The 17,628-nt window shown below is 46.3% G+C and overlaps 1 protein-coding gene and 1 pseudogene across 1 annotated transcript in view; one reads left to right on the plus strand and one right to left on the minus strand.

Annotated features, from left to right (window-relative positions):
• The window catches only part of Pnkd (PNKD metallo-beta-lactamase domain containing), a 72,755-nt gene that overhangs the window by 20,983 nt on the left and 34,144 nt on the right, over positions 1-17,628 (plus strand). The gene's annotated exons all lie outside the window — the stretch shown is intronic.
• LOC110291245 lies at positions 16,188-16,787 on the minus strand (annotated as a pseudogene).

Consider the following 17,628-nt stretch of genomic DNA (forward strand, 5'->3'; position numbering starts at 1 on the left):
CTACTCTAACAAGGCCAAACCTCCAAATAGTGCCACTCCCTGGGCCAAGTATATTCAAACCACCACCGTGGTGTTTTGATTTGGTTTTGTTTTTGTTTTAAGGGTCTCACCATGTAACTCTAGTTGACTTGGGATTTAGTATGGAGACTAGGCTACCCTGGAACTCAGAGAGACCTGCCTACCTCTGCTTCTTGAGTGTTGGGATTAAAGGTGTGCATAACCATACTAAGTTTGATAAAGTTTTTATGTCGGTAGAAAAGAAATTGTTAGATGAGGCACTTTTCAAATGGACAGTTGGAAAAACTAAGTAGGAAGTTATAGCAAAATGGATCATCTCAGCTATAGCTATGGGCCTCAGAGGCTGTCTGATGATACTCAGCCTTTGGGTTGGTAGAAGGGTTTCATCTATTAGTCACTGAATGGTAGGTCAGACACAGAGGTAGGCAAGGAATGGCTATTTAGGGCTGAAGACAACCCAAGATAAATTGTAATGAGGCTCTGGACCAGCAAACATTCCACCCTCTACACAGTCACTGGAATTCTAGTCTCGTAATCAGCCTGTTAAAATGCTCTGGTGAGCATGCGGTTTCTTTCTAGGAATGTCTATTCAGAAGTAGAAGCCAAAGGATCAGGATTATTCTCAGCTACACGGCAGGTCTAAGGCTAGCCTGAGCTAGAGTGGGACCCCCCACCTCAAAACAAAATAATGATTTTTGTGGGCCCAGCACCATATATTTGGTCCCTGTTTGACCTCATCATGTGGTACATCTCTGCACTTTGAAACAGAATGGTCTCAGTTCCACATGGTGGTGTACATTTTGACGTTGCTAAACTGGGAACTTAGCTCCTGTTGTCCTACCCCTTATTACTTATAAAAAAAAAAATGCATCAGCAGAACCCAGGCTGGGTGACAAACATCCGGATCCCTGCACTCAGAAAGCTGAGGCTGAGGCACAAGGATCTGAGGTCAGTCCATGCCTCCAGGTGAGAATCAATCTCAAGGAAGTTGGCAGGGTGGCTCTGTGGGTAAAGGCGCTTGTCACCGATCCTCACTACCTGAGATCAATGCCTGAACCCTTGTATCTGAAGGGGAGAATAGACTCTGGAAGTTGACTTATGACAACACACACACACTCATTAAATTAATGAGATTTGAAAGGGTTTGGGTTTTTTGTTTTGTTTTATTTTGTTTTGTTTTTAAGTTCAGTGAGCCAGGTATGGTGGTGTATGCCTTTTTTTTTTTTCAGATTTATTTATTTATTATATGTAACTACACTATGGCTGTCTTCAAACACTCCAGGGTGTCAGATCTCGTTATGGATGGATGGTTGTGAGCCACCATGTGGTTGCTGGGATTTGAACTGAGGACCTTCGGAAGAGCAGTCAGTGCTCTTAATCGCTGAGCCATCTCTCCTGCCCCGGTGTATGCCTTTAACTCCAGCAATCAGAAGGTAGAGTCAGGTGAATCTTTGTAAGTTTGAGGCCAGCCTGGTCTACATAGGAAGTAATGGGCCAGCCAGGACTACATGGTGAGACCCCATCTTAAAAAAAAAAAAAAAAAGGCAGTAGCAGTTCCTTTTTCTTTGGAACAGCTGCCTGGGTTTGTGTGGTTCCAAAGTCCAGTTCCTGCTGAACACAAAGGCTGCTGGGTAGGAGTGCACCCTTGTTACCTGCCTAACTTATCTCTTGCTTATCTCATGCTAATAGCTGCAAACCAGTATCAGCTCTTTCCACTGCCTGTTAACACTCCTCCCTTTAAACTTTATCTGAATATACACCTACATGCCAGAAGATGGGGTCAGATCCTATCATAGGTGGTTGTGAGCCACCGTGGTTGCTGGGAATTGAACTCAGGACCTCTGAAAAAGCAGCCAATGCCCTTAACTCCTGAGTCATCTCTCCAGCCACTTTCCTCTTTAAATTTTTTGTTTGTTTGTTTCCTTTTTTTGTTTTAGTCTGAGACATGACCTCACTGTGTAATTCTGGTTGTCCTGGAACTCACTATGTAGACCAGGCTCTACCGCCTCTGCCTTCCAAGTACTGGAATTAAAGTCATACACTACCGTGAGGAACAACTTCCCCCTTTGTAAATTGTTTTAAATCACATTTCTTTATTCTGTGTGGGTTCGTGCAGGTGTGTGGGTAACTGCCTCCCACATGACGCCATCTCTGCCTAACAGGATTCACAGTCCTCCATCCTCCCTAGTGCTTGGACATTGGGATTACAGGTGTGTGCTACCAGGGCAGGCTCACTTTGACCTTTTGAGTGGACAGGGATCACAATGAGATTTATTTGTTTTATGAAGTCCACTGTTGCTGTCTTCATGGTTGTGAGCCACCATGTGGTTGCTGGGAATTGAACTCAGGACCTCTGGAGGAACACACTAAGAAAGCACTGCTAGAAATGGAGTCAGGTGGAGCTGAGCACTCAGGAGCCGCTATGGGAGTTCCTACTCAAATCTTTATGTCTCCCGGCACACCCCACCCTTGCCAAGAGCAATAGTTAGGCAAGAGCTTGCCAGGTAGGCTAGGCTTGCCTAGCCAGCTAGTCCCAAGGGCTTGTCTGCACCTCCCCAAGACAGGGATTAAATTTGGACCCTCATGCTTGTATTTGGACCCTCATGCTCTTTACCAACTGTGCCATCTTCCTACCCTGGAGTAAACTTTAAAGACAGACACATCAGTGAAGTGCTTCCTGCACAAGCATGAAAGCCTGAGTTCAGATCAGCAGCAGCGCATAAAAGCCAAGTGGAATAGCACAGGCCTAGAGTCTCATGCTTGTTATGGAGATGTCAAGCCAAGAAATGTTCAAGAACTTCAAAAAGACACCAAGGAGCCCAGTTGGATGCAATCGCTTTAGGGTCTCTTTAATCAAGCTTTAGCTTGGGCCACAGGACACGCCCCACCCCCCAAGCCCAGTTTCATGCAAGCATTTATAGAGGCAAGAAGGGGGTATCTAGCCAGGTATTTATCTGACTGGGGTCCATTATGGCCTTTAACATAATTGGCTAGCGTTGGGAGTCAAACCATAAACTTAGCTTCTGCTTTTCTTCAGATTGGCGGTTGTTAGGAAGTGAAGTGTCAGGGGGTGCAGATTTGTTGGGGAATAACCTGGAAACTGGTGCTAGATATTGTCCTGTTAGATATTGTCCTGTTAGTTAACTTGAGTTCAACCTTGGGTCAGATTCTCTAAGATGGAGTCTGAACCCAAAAGATTTGGTCTCTCAGAGACAGGCCAAACACAATGAAACAGGTCCCAAAAAATGTGTGTGTGTGTGTGTGTGTGTGTAGAATAATAGAGGAAGACACTGGATATTGATCAGGTAAGTAGACCCTACCCCAACACACACAAGCATACACCACCACACACAATAAAATAAAATAAGTTGACTAATGTGCACACACTCAGACACACTACTCACATATGCAGTATGTATGTGTATTTATTTAGCAAGATATAATTGCAATGGAAATTACATAGGAGGACTGGGCTTGCTCCACTGACCTAACCCCAACCCTTCCGTGTACTCCTAGTTCGCACTGCCTATAGTTCTCCTTTTAGGAACCAGAGAAACCATGCTTCTATTGCCCAGTCTTGGTCTCCTTGTTGCTGCAGGGATAGAATCCTAGGTAAATTTTTCAGCCTGCAAGATTTGGCAGGCAGCACCTTTAATCCAATACTCAGGAGGCAGGGACAGGTGGATCTCTGAGTTCAAGGCCAGCTTGATCTACATAGAGAGTTCCAGGACAGCCAAGGCTACACATTGATAGACCCTGTCTAATATATGCACTAGCCTCCACCATGTAAGGAAACCAACTAGTAAGGCCTTAGCTGTGCCCTGCAGCAAGTCATCAAGCTTTGGTAAAAAGCCATTGATGGAGAGTTTGGGAGGTGACCCACATCTGTAATCCCAGCAAACAGAGGCAGAAAAGTCAAGGAGTTCAAGGTCATCCTATGCTACAGAGGCCGTTCAAATGAGGCCTGACTACGTAGCAGACTGTCTCAAAACAAAGGAACAAGACTCAAAAATAAAAATTCTATTTTGCATAATAATGCCTTCACTGTCTCAGAAAACATTTTGGGATATTTACCCTAAAAATAATATTCATTGTTTATCTGGAATTCAAACTTACTTGGGTGTCTGGCATTCCTCTGACAATCCCATAATCCTACTGGAACAGAAAGTCATGTCAGGAAGGGTGGAGAGTGAGAGATACCAGGCTGAAGTATATTTCCTGAATGGGAGGAAGCCAAAAAGCTGATGGGGGAGGAGAGGGTCCAGGGAGCCTGACAGGTGTAAGTAAGGAGTGGGAGGCCGGGTCTGCACGGTTGTGCGCTGCCCACTCCAGAATCCCTTCCATAGCTCTGTGACTGCCTAGGCAGCTTTCCTGGAGTTTCCCAGCCCTGTGAGGCTTTGCTGTGTATCAGCTGCCTCACTGAAGGTGCCCTCTTCAGAGGGCTTTCCCACTAGAGACAAAGCCCCATCCCTCTTCTCTGCCTGGCCCTGCCCCATCACCTATAGGAGCAGAAGTGCCCTGCAGCTCTTTGCTGGGACAGGAAGGTAAATTGTGAACTATACAAGAGGAGAGGGAAGATGGGAGTTGGGGGAGGACACTGGTCCTTCCTCCTATAAAGGAGCCTTGTGGTTTTTTTGTTTGTTTGTTTGTTTTTAGATTTATTTATTTATTATATGTAAGTACACTGTAGCTGTCCTCAGATACTCCAGAAGAGGGCATCAAATTTTGTTACAGATGGTTGTGAGCCACCATGTGGTTACTGGGATTTGAACTCGGGACCTTCAGAAGAGCAATCGGCGCTCTTAACCACTGAGCCATCTCACCAGCCCCAGGAGGTGTTTTATTCACGAAAAATACATTTAATCCTGGCAGAGGCAGGCAGCTCTCTGAGTCTGAGGTCAGCATGGTCTGAAGAGCAAGTTCCAAGCAGCTGAGTTACACAGAGAAACCTTGTGGTAGTAGGAGAGGGGTGGAGAAAGAAAGGGGGGGGGGGAGAAGGAAGGAAAGGAAAAAGACAAATGTTTATTGAGCGATTATTATGTTTCAGGCAGTGTTATAGGGTTTGGATATCAGGGACAATTTAAGTGAAAATGTGCATCCTAGCAAGAAAACAACAGGCATTTGATGTCAAAACCAATTGATAGAGGTCGCTCCATCTTGAACAGAAAAGAGGAAAAAATCCTATTGATAAAATATTGGACTTTGTTGGGTGTTGTGGTGGATGCCTTTAATCCTTATCCTCCTCGGGAAGCAGATACAGGTGGATTTCCATCAGTTCAAGGCCAGCCTAGTCTTCCTAACAGATCCCAGCCAGCCAAGGCTACATGGTGAGGTCTTGTCTCAAAAATAATAATAATCAGGGGCTGTAGAGATGACTCAGTGGTTAAGAACACTGACTGCTCTCCCAGAGGTCCTGAGTTCAATTCTCAGCAAGCATATGGTGGCTCACAACCATCCACAATGAGATCTGATGCCCTCTTCTGGTGTTTGAAGACACCTACAGTGTACTCATACGAATAAGGTAAATAATTCAAAAAAAAAAATTTTTTTTTTAAATAAAAAGACATTAGTGCCATGGACCGGGCTCAGTCAGCCTCTCTCAACCCGTGGGGAATCAAGGTTCCAGACAGGTGGGCATGGCGTGCTGAATCTGAATGTAATTTTTCACAAAGCAAACAGCAGTCTTATATAATACAGAAAACAAAGGAGTAGGGTGTCACACCAGGCAAGGTACATTAAAGTATCTGACACAAGACAGAGGAATGGCTTCAAAGGACTGACAGGACCCAGGTAATGTTTACAGTAAAGATAAAACAGCCCTGCCTAGCTAGAGTCAACTAATGAGAAGTAAGGATTTCACACCCTAGTCACAATTTGTCCTTCTCCTTTGAGCCTTGTGAAAGCTAGCACCAGGGGGTTCTGCTCTAGCAGACCTTATGAATAATGCAAAGCCACAACCTCCCTTTTTCCTTAGGCCTTGGTAAATACTTGCATATAAGAGTAACTTGGCAGTTCTTTTAAGTATCTGTAAGGAATCTCCATTTGTCAGAAGAATTCACCAACTTTCTTCTAATATGCAAGGTAGTCTGCTATACCTGTCTGTAATGAAGATTCTAAGTATACTTTGCTAAGCTTGCCCTGAGATTTCTAACTCTTTATCCAGTAAAATACTGTAAGAAAGTACGCGAGACCTTCCAGAATATCGCAGGGACAAATCTGGGGCATTCTAGCTATGGGAATGACAAGGTTACAGGAGGCTAAGTTTCCTTGAAACTCTTTGCCTCATGATTGCTTCCAGGCTTTTAAACCTATCTGTGACACGAGTCACTACTGGAGTGGATGTAGCACATTAGGAATAGTCCTGTGGTGCTGTGTAAACAGACCCAACTAGAAATGGAAGTGAGCTTGGAATAAGGACGCTGGACCCTGTCTGGCATCCACCAAGGCACGGCCAGGGCCAGGGTCCCCTGTCCAGCTTCTCCGACCATTGGAATCATTCGAGGTGCTTGTGAAAAAAAATGCAAATGCCCTGGGGGAATGTTTCCCTCCAGACCTGAGGGCCAGCTGTAAGCTCAGGCCCCAGGGGAGCCAATGGCCAACTCCAAGTTATAATCACTGGTGGCTGTGGGACCTTGGGGCTGGTCCTTAACTACTCTGTGCCTTGCTGGCTGTGTCTGTACAAAGAGAGGTAATAATAGAATGTGTTTGTAAGGTTTAAAAATAGTAGTTGTCAAGTGCTTGGGGCAAAGTTGAAAAGTCCCTTGTTAAAGGTCTGGAGGGAGCCCGCCCAGTGATTCACTGAACTTGATGATCTCAGGACCCATTGGGATGAATTTGCCTAGGCCAGGATTCTCAGCAGGGTCCGGATCACGCTGAATCCTTATTCCCTGCCCAGTGCCACCTGTATCTTGGTCTCTTGAGCCATCAGGCCTGTTTGTAGTGTTCAGGATTGGGTTTGCCCACCCAGCCCCTGCTCCTATGCTATGGATGACTTCCTCCATCTTTTGTTTCTCCCTACCTCAGTCTCCCAATCAGGAAGCTCCCTTTAACATTCTTCTTACATATCTAAGAAATCCACTCTCTGAGAATCGTCAACACTTACTGGCTTCTCACTCTGACCTTACCACAGGCCCTGCCTTCCCAGGCCTGCACTGTGTTCCAAGTGTTTACCAGATTCCTACCTCTGGATCCCAGCTTTCCAGCTCTACCTCTGAAAATGCTATGACCACATCAGGCTCAACGATGTATTGATCTTAGCACGTTTCCCCCTGTGTAGGGACTGAAGCCGGCGATTAAAACCAGGGTCCCACATATGTCAGGCAAGTGTTCTATGTTCAGATACCATGACCTCACTGCCTCTTCCTCGTCCCACAAAAAGTAATTTGATCTGAAATTAGAAAAAAAAATGGAACAAAATTTGGTTTTACACTAAGTACACTTCAAGTCTCAGTAGTAAGTAGCTACCATACAGAACAGCTCTGGGGGGCAAGGTGTAGATCATAGTTCACCCTTTACCTCACTATAAGGTGCCTAGCCTAGCCTGAACCAGTCATTTTTAGTTTTTGAGACCAGCTCACATGTAGCCCAGGCTGGCCTAAGCTAGCCTTGAATTCTTCATCCTCTTCCTTGCACCTGCTAAGTGCTAGAATGACAAGCATGAGCCCCCTAGATCCATTAGTTTGCTTTCTTATCACAAGCACCGCCCATCCCATTGACATCTCACTAAGAGAAAGACACAGATCTAGACATGACCACTAGAGGGCATGATCTGGCTACCAATGCTTGACAAGAAGGTAGGTGCCAACGATTTTGCAGACACAGATGGAAGAACATTCACTCAGTGCTTTCAATGCTATGTTCAAAATCAATTAGAGGATCCCAGCCAGAACTAACAAATATAATAAAACAGACTAATTAAAGTAGGAAATATTGCTCAATGCACTTCCATTTCCTCTTTACTTATTGTATATGTCTAGTGTGTAGAGCTAAGTCTAAAATGTAATTCCCCGCTTCAATCCACGCTTTCTCAGAGAATCAGACTGAGGGGAGATTTATGTTAAAAAGCCACAAGGGGGGCTGGTGAGATGGCTCAGTGGGTAAGAGCACCCCACCCGACTGCTCTTCCGAAGGTCCAGAGTTCAAATCCCAGCAACCACATGGTGGCTCACAACCATCTGTAAAGAGATCTGACGCCCTCTTCTGGTGTGTCTGAAGACAGCTACAGTGTACTTACATGTAATAAATAAATAAATCTTTAAAAAAAAAAAAGCTACAAGGGGCCACCAACGAGCAGGTAAAGAGCTTGCTGCCAAACCTCAACCAAAGTTGGATCCCTGGGAACCACATGGTAGGTAAAGGAAAGAAAGGACTCCCGCAGGCACATGGTCACCTCTCTCTCCCTGTCTCTCTGTCTCTCTCCTCTCTCTCTGCCTCTCTCCCTCTCTGTTTCTCTTTGCCTCTCTCTGTCTCTGTCTCTGTCTCTCTCTCTCACACACACACACACACTGTGTATTTGATCTTTTTTTTTTTTTTTTTTTTTTTGTTTTTCGAGACAGGGTTTCTCTGTGTAGCCCTGGCTGTCCTGGAACTCACTTTGTAGACCAGGATGGCCTCGAACTCAGAAATCCGCCTGCCTCTGCCTCCCAAGTGCTGGGATCAAAGGCGTGCGCCACCATGCTCGGCTGTGTTTTGATCATTTTAACCCCTCCCATATTCACCCCCACTTCCCTAACCCAAACAACTTTGTTTTCTTCAAAAAACAAAACAAACAAAAATCCTGTCAAGTGCAATCTGTGCTGCTCACATTCTCTTGATGCTTGCACAGGGTTCCACTGCAGTGTGCTCAGTCCTCCAGGAACTACGTTCTTTTTTCTTTTCTTTTCTTTTCTTTTCTTTTCTTTTCTTTTCTTTTCTTTTCTTTTCTTTTCTTTTTTGGTTTTTTGAGACAGGGTTTCTCTGTATAGCCCTGGATGTCCTGTAGACCAGGCTGTCCTCGAACTCAGAAATCTGTCTGCCTCTGCCTCCAGAGTGCTTCAGGTGCTACCTTCTTAAGGAACACGGACTCCCTCCCTCAGCTGCTCCCAGGTGCCAGTAGCTCCCCTCCAGGCGGGATTAGTCTGCCTCAAACTAATTAATGTTTTAATTAAAGCTCCTGGGTGGAGTGGAGGGAGAATAGCCTGTAAAGTGTAGAAAATGTATGTTATTGAGATCCATGGCCAAAATGTTTGAGAATCCCCTGACCTGTCACCTGTAGATGAGGCATTGAAGGTAGGTGGTGTGTTTGTAAAAGTCTGCTCGTTTTTTCCTGCTTTTCTGGTTGTTTGTTTAAAACACCACAGCCAAAAGCAACTCAGGGAGGAAAGGGAAGTCAGGGCAGGAACCTGGCTAGGAACTGGAGCAGAGACCAGCGAAGAATGCTGCTTACTGGCTAGCTCTCAAAGACCACAGCTCAGAAAAGTCAGCTACCTCATTTATACAGCCCACACTCACCTGCCTAGGGGTGGTGCTGCCCACTGTGGGCTGGGCCCTCCTGCATCAGGTAACAATCAAGAAATGTTCCTCAGAAATGCCTATAGGATGGGCATCTGACTGAGGCAATTTCTCAATGGCAATTCCTTCTCCCTGGGTGTGTCAAGTTGACAATCAAGATTAGCTTCAGTTTGTTTTGTGTTTGTGTTATTTCAAGATAAAGTCTCACTTAACTGCCCAGAGTGGCCTTGAACTCATCTATAGACCACATAGGCCTTGAACTTGTAATCTTTCTTCTTCAGCTTCCTCAGAAGAATCAGGCAGAATCAACAAACTAGCAGGACTTAATGATGCACAACACAGGAATCTAGGGCAGGGGGATTCCTGGAAGTTGGAAACTGACCTGAGCTTCCAGTGAGCTCCTGTCTTCAAAATAAATTCTCCACTGGGTATGGTAGCACATCTTTAATCTACATTCGGGAGTCAGAGTCAATTGAACCTCTATAAGTTGGAAGTTGGCTTGATCTACAGGTTGCGTTCTAGGTCAGCCAGGGCTACTTGTAGTGAGTTCTGTCTATCTATCTATCTATCTATCTATCTATCTATCTATCTATCTATCTATCTACCTGTCTATCTATCTATCTATCTATCTATCTATCTATCTATTGTGCATTGGTGTTTTGCCTGCATTTCTGTCTGGGTGAGGATGTCAGATTCCCTGGGACTGGAGTTGCAGACAGGTATGAGCTGCCATGTGGGTGCTGGGAACTGAACCTACGTCATCTGGAAGAGCAGTGCCCTTAACTGCTGAGCCATCTCTCCAACCCGAGAGCCCTGTTTTTAGGGAGAAAAAAAAATCCCCATAATAAAAAGTTACTTTAGTGGGGCGGTGGTGGTGTATCCCTTTAATCCTAGCACTCAGGAGGCAAATCTCCGTGGGTCTGAGACCAGCCTTGTCTATAGAACTAGTTCTAGGACAGCCAGGGCTACATACAAAGAAACCCTGTCAGGAAAAACCAAAAAAGGCTGGGTGGTGCTGACAAACACCTTTAGTGCAAACACTCTGGAGGCAGAAACAGATGGATCTCTGAGTTCAAGGCGAACCTGGGCTACAGAGTGATTCCTAGGTCAGCCAGAGCTACACAGAGAAACCCTGTCTCAAAACAAACCAAACACAACAAAGCTAATTTTAAAAGAAACTGAAGAAAAATGAACATAAGTAAAGTGAGGCACCTCATCTAGAGAGGCTTCTCAGAGGAAGCCTCTATGAGACTGAAGGAGAGAGAGAGAGAGAGAGAGAGAGAGAGAGAGAGAGAGAGAGAGAGAGAGAAGAGAGTTCAGAGCACACAGTCCCCATCCTTGAGGGTAATAGTGAGGGAACAGGATGTGGGGAGGTGATGGAGATAACCCCCGAAGCTGGACAACCTCTGAGTGTTCCAGAAACTTCAAAGAGAGAGGGTCAGGCCCTGGACATGAGGAGACTGGGCAGGTGGCCAGGGTCAGGTCTACGGACCTCATGGGTCTCCTTAGGGAGAGGTCCTTCATGTGTGATATAAACATAGGCCCACCTCAGGAAAAAGCCACTCCAAGCTGTGAGTGTGGGTTAGGAGGCTAGAGCCTGAGAGTAAGAATCCAGTTAAGTCAGTCACAGGCCACAGGGCAGCAGGAGCCAGCCCAGCCCCTGTTCTGAAGACTCAAAGCGTGCCCATTACCACTACAAGCCATATGTGCAGCCCACCCCCACCCCAGCTACATTGTAATTTTTATTTAGGGGTTGTGTTGTTTTGTTTGATGTGTGTATTCATTTATTTAGGTTTTTTTAAATTTTATGTGTATGATGTTTTTGCCTGCACATATGTGTGTGTACCACGTGTGTGCCAGGTACTCAGAGAAGCCAAAAGAAGGCATTGTATCCCCTGGAACTGGGGTAATTGTGAACTACCATGTGGGTGGTAGGAACCATACCTGAGTTCTCTTCAAGAATATCAAATACAGCCTGGCATGGTGGCACATGCCTTTAATCCCAGCACTTGGGAGGCAGAGGCAGGTAGATTTCTGAGTTCGAGGCCAGCCTGGTCTACAAAGTGAGTTCCAGGACAGCCAGAGCTATACAGAGAAACCCTGTCTCAAAAAACCAAAAAAAAAAGGGCTGGTGANATGGCTCAGTGGGTAAGAGCACCCGACTGCTCTTCCGAAGGTCCAGAGTTCAAATCCCAGCAACCACATGGTGGCTCACAACCATCCGTAACGAGATCTGGCGCCCTCTTCTGGAGTGTCTGAAGACAGCTGCAGTGTACTTACATATAATAAATAAATAAATCTTTAAAAAAAAAAAAAAAGAATATCAAGTACTTTTAACCCCTGAGCTATCTATCTCTTCAGCCCCTTGGTGCTCTTATTTTGAAACAGGGACTCATGTAATCCAAGCTGGCCTCAAACTTATTAAGTTGCTGAGGGTGATGACTCTTGAACCCAGTATGTTAGAGGGTCAGAGGCAAGGTGACTGATCAAGGTTAGGAAGCAGTGTTTCAGATGGTGTTGGAGAACTTGTGCAGGTTTGGCTCCCAGCTACCCATATGGTGGCTCAGCTGTCAGCATAGTGTGATTGCAAAGGCCAGATTTCAGGTCCAGTAAAACAAGAGCTGAGTTCAGACTCTACTTACCGGCTCTGTGATGGAGCAAGTCATTTAGCTCATCTGAGCTTCAGCCTGCCCATCTCTACAAAAGAGGATGCCATAGTTGTCCCTACAGTGTTGCCGTGGTGATGAATGACAAGTATCTCATGCAGGTCTTCTGTTTAGCAGAGTCTAAACTCTTGTTTTCCCTTTCCCACAACTGAACATTTATTACACTCCAACTGTCCAGCAGGTGTTAGGGGAGGGGGGAGGGGGAAAGGAAGGGGGGAGGGGGAAGTGTGTTGGGTACCAGGAAAGAAGCATGCTGCATTGCTCCTGCCTATGGGGAGGTAGGCTCCCTTTAAGTCCTGCATAACCTCAAGTTCAAAAGTAGCACTTTTCCAACAATTATTCACCTCTGACTCTGGCGTGGTACCTTCCCCAGAGGGAGATGAAGTGCTGACCAAACACTTGTGACCAGAAACACCTTCAAAAGGGAAGTCAAATTTACTATTTACTTTGCAGTGCTGGGGATCAGACTGTGCCTTTCTGTGCCCGACAAGTGTGCTGCTGCTGGCTGAGCAATATTCTTAGCTAGCTCAACTTGTTTTTAGCTGCAGTGGGACTGAAGGGAGGCACATCAGCTTCCCTAAGGTCTGAACTGCACACACTCCAGTCTATTAGGTTCCCCAGATTGGAAGCTGGAGCCTTAATTAGTTTTAATTCCTCCCGGGAGTATAACATATCCCATGGGTGGGTTGGGTAGGAGGCACCTGGGACCTGAGGACATTTACTTTAAAGGATTTCTTAGATGGATAAGGTGTTCACTCCTGGGGTCCCAGCACTTGGGTAGGGGAGGCAGGGCGATCAGGGGTTCAAGATTGTCTTCAGCTACATATAAGGGGTTTGCAGCTACATGAGAGCCAACCTCAAACAAAACAAAGATGATTTCTCCAGAAGCCGTGGGGCAGAGGACACAGGCCAGTGAGCAGCACGGGCTGGCTGAAGGAAGCATGTGGGGGCGCAGCACTGGAAAGCTGTCTTGAGACCATTTTGCTAAGCCAAGGGATGTGCCCTTGGTTGTATAGATTCTGGTTTCAGCCTGTGGACTCCCCGAAAGGCTTCCGTACTACTTGAGGTGGATGGGTACGAAGGAGCCAGCAGTGGGACAGATGTGACCTTCTGATCTGTGGTGACAGTGACAGCAATGAGGAATGGAATCGTAGCTCCCTGGTATTCTTTCCTCACATGTTTGAGTGCCTTCAGCACCAAAGGTTGGTTTCACAATAATGGTACAATGAGCTGGGTCTGATGCCTAGGGAAATGGCTCCTTGGGTAAGGCCTTGTCTTGCAGGCCTGAGGGTGTGAGTTCAGTCCCCCAGAACTTGTGTAAAAACTAGGTGCAGTGCTCCTGTGGGGAGATGGAAGGCTGAAGTTCTCAGGCTGGTGTAAGCAGCAGCAAACCACAAGAAAGACCTTGTCTCAAATAATGTAGCCAGTGAGGACCAACACCTCAAGTTGTTCTCTGACCATACCCACATTCATACAGACCAACACACGCACACTTCACTCACGTGCACACATATACACATACACAACATATATAGCTCCCAAACATACATATACACAGAACACATACACCCACAGATGAATATGCACACATAAGTACACACATACACACACATACTCACAAGTACACACACATACACACACATACACAAAAGTGCACACACAGCCGCGCAGTGGTGGTGCATGCCTTTAATCCCAGCACTTAGGAGGCAGAGGCAGGAGGATTTCTGAGTTGGAGGCCAGCCTGGACTATTCCAGGACAGCCATAGCTACACAGAGAAACCCTGTCTCGGAAAAAAAAAAAGTGCACACACAAGATTTTTAAAAATTGTCACTATGGGCTAGTGAGATGTCTCAGTGCTTAAGAGCACACACTGTGCTTGAAGAGGAAACAGGCTTAGGTCCCAGCACAGCAGCTCATAACTGTATGCATGTATGTATGTATGTATGTATGAACTCCTGTTCTACCAGATCTGACACCCTCTTCTGATGTATAAAGCCATCAGGCATATATACACAGTACACATGCACACATTAGTCAAACTCTTATACATATAAAAATGGAAAAAAAATTAAAAGAAAGAAAAACAAGCCGGGCGTGGTGGCACACGCCTTTAATCCCAGCACNGGCAGGCGGATTTCTGAGTTCGAGGCCAGCCTGGTCTACAAAGTGAGTGCCAGGACAGCCAGGGCTACACAGAGAAACCCTGTCTCGAAAAAACAAAACAAAAAAAAAAAAAGAAAAACAACCAAACAAAGAGGAGCTCATGGCTCCAGCCGCATATATAGCAGAGGATGGCCTTGTTGGGCATCAGTGGGAGGAGATGCCCCAGTGTAGGGAAATGCCAGGGCAGTGAGGTGGGAGTGGGTGGGTGGGAGGGGCAGCACTCTCATAGAAGCAAGCAGCACTCTCATAGAAGCAGGGGGAGGGGAGGGGAGTTCCAGAGGGGAAATAGGGAAAGGAGATAACATTTGAAATGTATTTTTTAAAGAAGATTTATTTATTTATTATATGTAAGTACACTGTAGCTGTTTTCAGACAGATACCCTAGAAGAGGGCATCAGATCTCATTACGGATGGTTGCGAGCCACCATGTGGTTGCTGGGATTTGAACTCAGGACTTTTGGAAGAGCAGTCAGTTCTCTTAACCGCTGAGCCATCTCTGCAGCCAACATTTGAAATGTAAAAACATAAAATATTCAAGAAAAAAAGAAAGAAAGAAAAACACTATTTTCGTTGCCACCAGAGTAGGCACCAAGTAAGAAGTAGAGTGAAGAGGCAATGCAGCCTAGCGCCTGCCTTCCCCATAAGGACCTCCAGGTGTCCCCCACAACCTGCTGAGGACATGACAAGAGAAGTGCATGTAGCTAGGGGACATCACCTAGACCAGAGTCAGGATAGAGGAGGCCTCTTCTAGGAACTAGCCTGCTAGTCCATACATCATTTGACAGATTTGTATTCAGGCCTCTGTGTGCCAGGTACCGTCTCCAGCCTGGGGGTACAGCTGTAAATCAGCAGACCAGAATCCCTGCCCCTGAGGAGCCCAGTGTTGCTCAGTATCCGACACTGCTCTGAGTGCCTGTGTCTTTAGTGTCCTCACTACACACTCCTTGTCTGGTGAGGAAATGGGAGGGCTTGTCCACGACTGGGAGGTGGTGAGTTGGGAGTTTGTTGGGGAATAAGGCAGGAAAAGTTGCTTCATAGAGAAACAGAAACAGGTGCAGAGTAGCAAGGAACCTGTTTCTCCACAGTCAGTGCCAGTGGGGCCTCAGCTAGAAGAGGTTGGGGAGTCCTCCAGGGATGCAGGAGGGGTGGGTAGGGCATGCCAAGGGCGTAAGTCCACAGAGAATAAGTGCCCTGCAGCATCTTCCAGAGGAGATGGGCACATTTAGATTCACGGGTTAGGAAGATCTGGAGCTAGAGAGAGCCTCCTATGGAGGAGGGGAGGCTGTGGCGAGGGTCCCAATGAAAGAAGGTAAATCTATAAAAACAAAGCCAAAAGCAACGCGTGGGGAAGAGGAGAGCAATTCAGTCACTAGGAAGACTGAAAGATCTCCAGGAAAAGAAAACTAGCCCAGCACAGGGACACCAAGGTTTCAGGTCTCCTCTTCTCTCCTCTCCTCTTCTCTTCTCTTCTCTTCTCTTCTCTTCTCTTCTCTTCTCTTCTCTTCTCTTCTCTTCTCTTCTCTTCTCTTCTCTTCTCTTCTCTTCTCTTCTCTTCTCTTCTCTTCTCTTCTCTTCTCTTCTCTTCTTCTCTCCTCTCCTCTCCTCTCCTTTACCCTCCCCTCCCCTCCCCTCCCCTCCCCTCCTTTCTTCCTTCCTTTCCTTTCCCTTCTTTTCCTTCCTAATTTTATTTTATTTTATTTTCTTTCTTTCTTTCTTTCTTTCTTTCTTTCTTTCTTTCTTTCTTTCTTTCTTTCTTTCTTCTGTCTTACAAACTTTATTAGCGCTAGGAAAAAGGGGGCAAGAAGCTCTTGTCTCTTCAGTCCACTGCTGTTTGCCATTGCCGGGACAGTTCACATGTTCCAGGGAGGACAGAAAGGCCTTGATCTTGGGCTGGGCACTGAGGCAAGCCACATAGGCAGAGAGCAGGGGAAGTTGTCTAGGCACCCAAGGGCCAGGACGTGGTGGATCAGCAGCAGGTCCAGCAAGTTGTAATTGGCAAAGGCGATCTGGTCACCCACGATGAAAGCTTTGCCTCCCTGGTTCTGGGACAGCAGGATCTCAAAAGGCCTTAGATGCCCAGGCAGGGCCTTCACATAGTCATCCTTACCATTCTCATAGTGGGTGTAGATCAGGCTGCCATATTTGTGGCGAAGGTCCTCCACCCCATCATTCACCATATCCACCTGGGCTGCCTCCCTCTGGTCCTTCCCATAAAGCCCAAGAGAGCGGCCAAGGTGCCTCAAGATGGCATTAGATTGGTAAAGGGTGAGGTCTCCATCCTCAAACTTGGGGAACTGCCCATACAGACAAGTGGGCTTAAGCAAGCCTTGTATCCAGGTATCTATGGTAACCACCTCTGCCTTCCAGTTCTGGACCTGGTCAGCCAGCAACATGTGCATGCCCTCACATCGCCCTCGCCTTGGGAAGTAGACAATGGTGTACAGTGGCATGGCTGCTTTGTAGATGGAAGTGCGGATTCAGTGCTGAGTAGACGGAGAGATGTCTTGGGAGTAGATGCAAACCTTCCATTTCTTTTGAAGTCTTCTTTTTGTCTTGCTTTGTTTTCGTTTTTTGTTTTGTTTTGTTTTTTTTGACACAGTGTTTCTCTGCAGCCTTGGTTGTCCTGGAACTCACCCTATAGTCCAGGCTGGCCTCAAGCTCACAGAGATCTGCCTGCCTCTTCCTCCAGAATGTTGGGACTAAAGGAGTGAGCTACCACCACCTGGCAAGTCAGAACCCCTTGCAGGTAAACTCTCTTCTCATGTCATCTACAGATGAGGAGACTGTGTCCAGGGGTGGGGCATACTTACCTGAGATCACACAGTTAGGAATGGCAGAGCTAAGACTTGGAGCCAAGACTCTAAAATGTATGGCCTTATAAATCCCACTCATGGGACAAACAGGGGGATGCATGTGGTGGTTTGAATGAGAGCAAGACCTCATAGGCTCATATATATGAATGTTTGGTTACCATTGATAGAAGTGTTTGGGAAGGATTAGGAGGTGTGGCCATGTTGGAGGAGGTGTGTTGCTGGGGGCAGGCTTTGAGATTTCAAAAGCCCAGTCCTTTCCAGTCTCTTCTTTGCCTCCTATTTGCTGATAAGGATGTAAACTCTCAGCCACTGCCTCAGCACCATACCTGCCTGCCTGCTGCCATGTTCCCCATCTGACGGTCACAGACTGAGCTCCTCGAGCTGTAAGTCCCAATGAGCTCTTTCTTCTATAAGTTGTCTTAGACACGGTGCCTCTTCATGGCAATAGAAAAGAAAGACATTCTTTTTTTTTTTTTTT

Source organism: Mus caroli, chromosome 1 (assembly GCF_900094665.2).
Source record: "Mus caroli chromosome 1, CAROLI_EIJ_v1.1, whole genome shotgun sequence".
Taxonomy (NCBI): domain Eukaryota; kingdom Metazoa; phylum Chordata; class Mammalia; order Rodentia; family Muridae; genus Mus; species Mus caroli.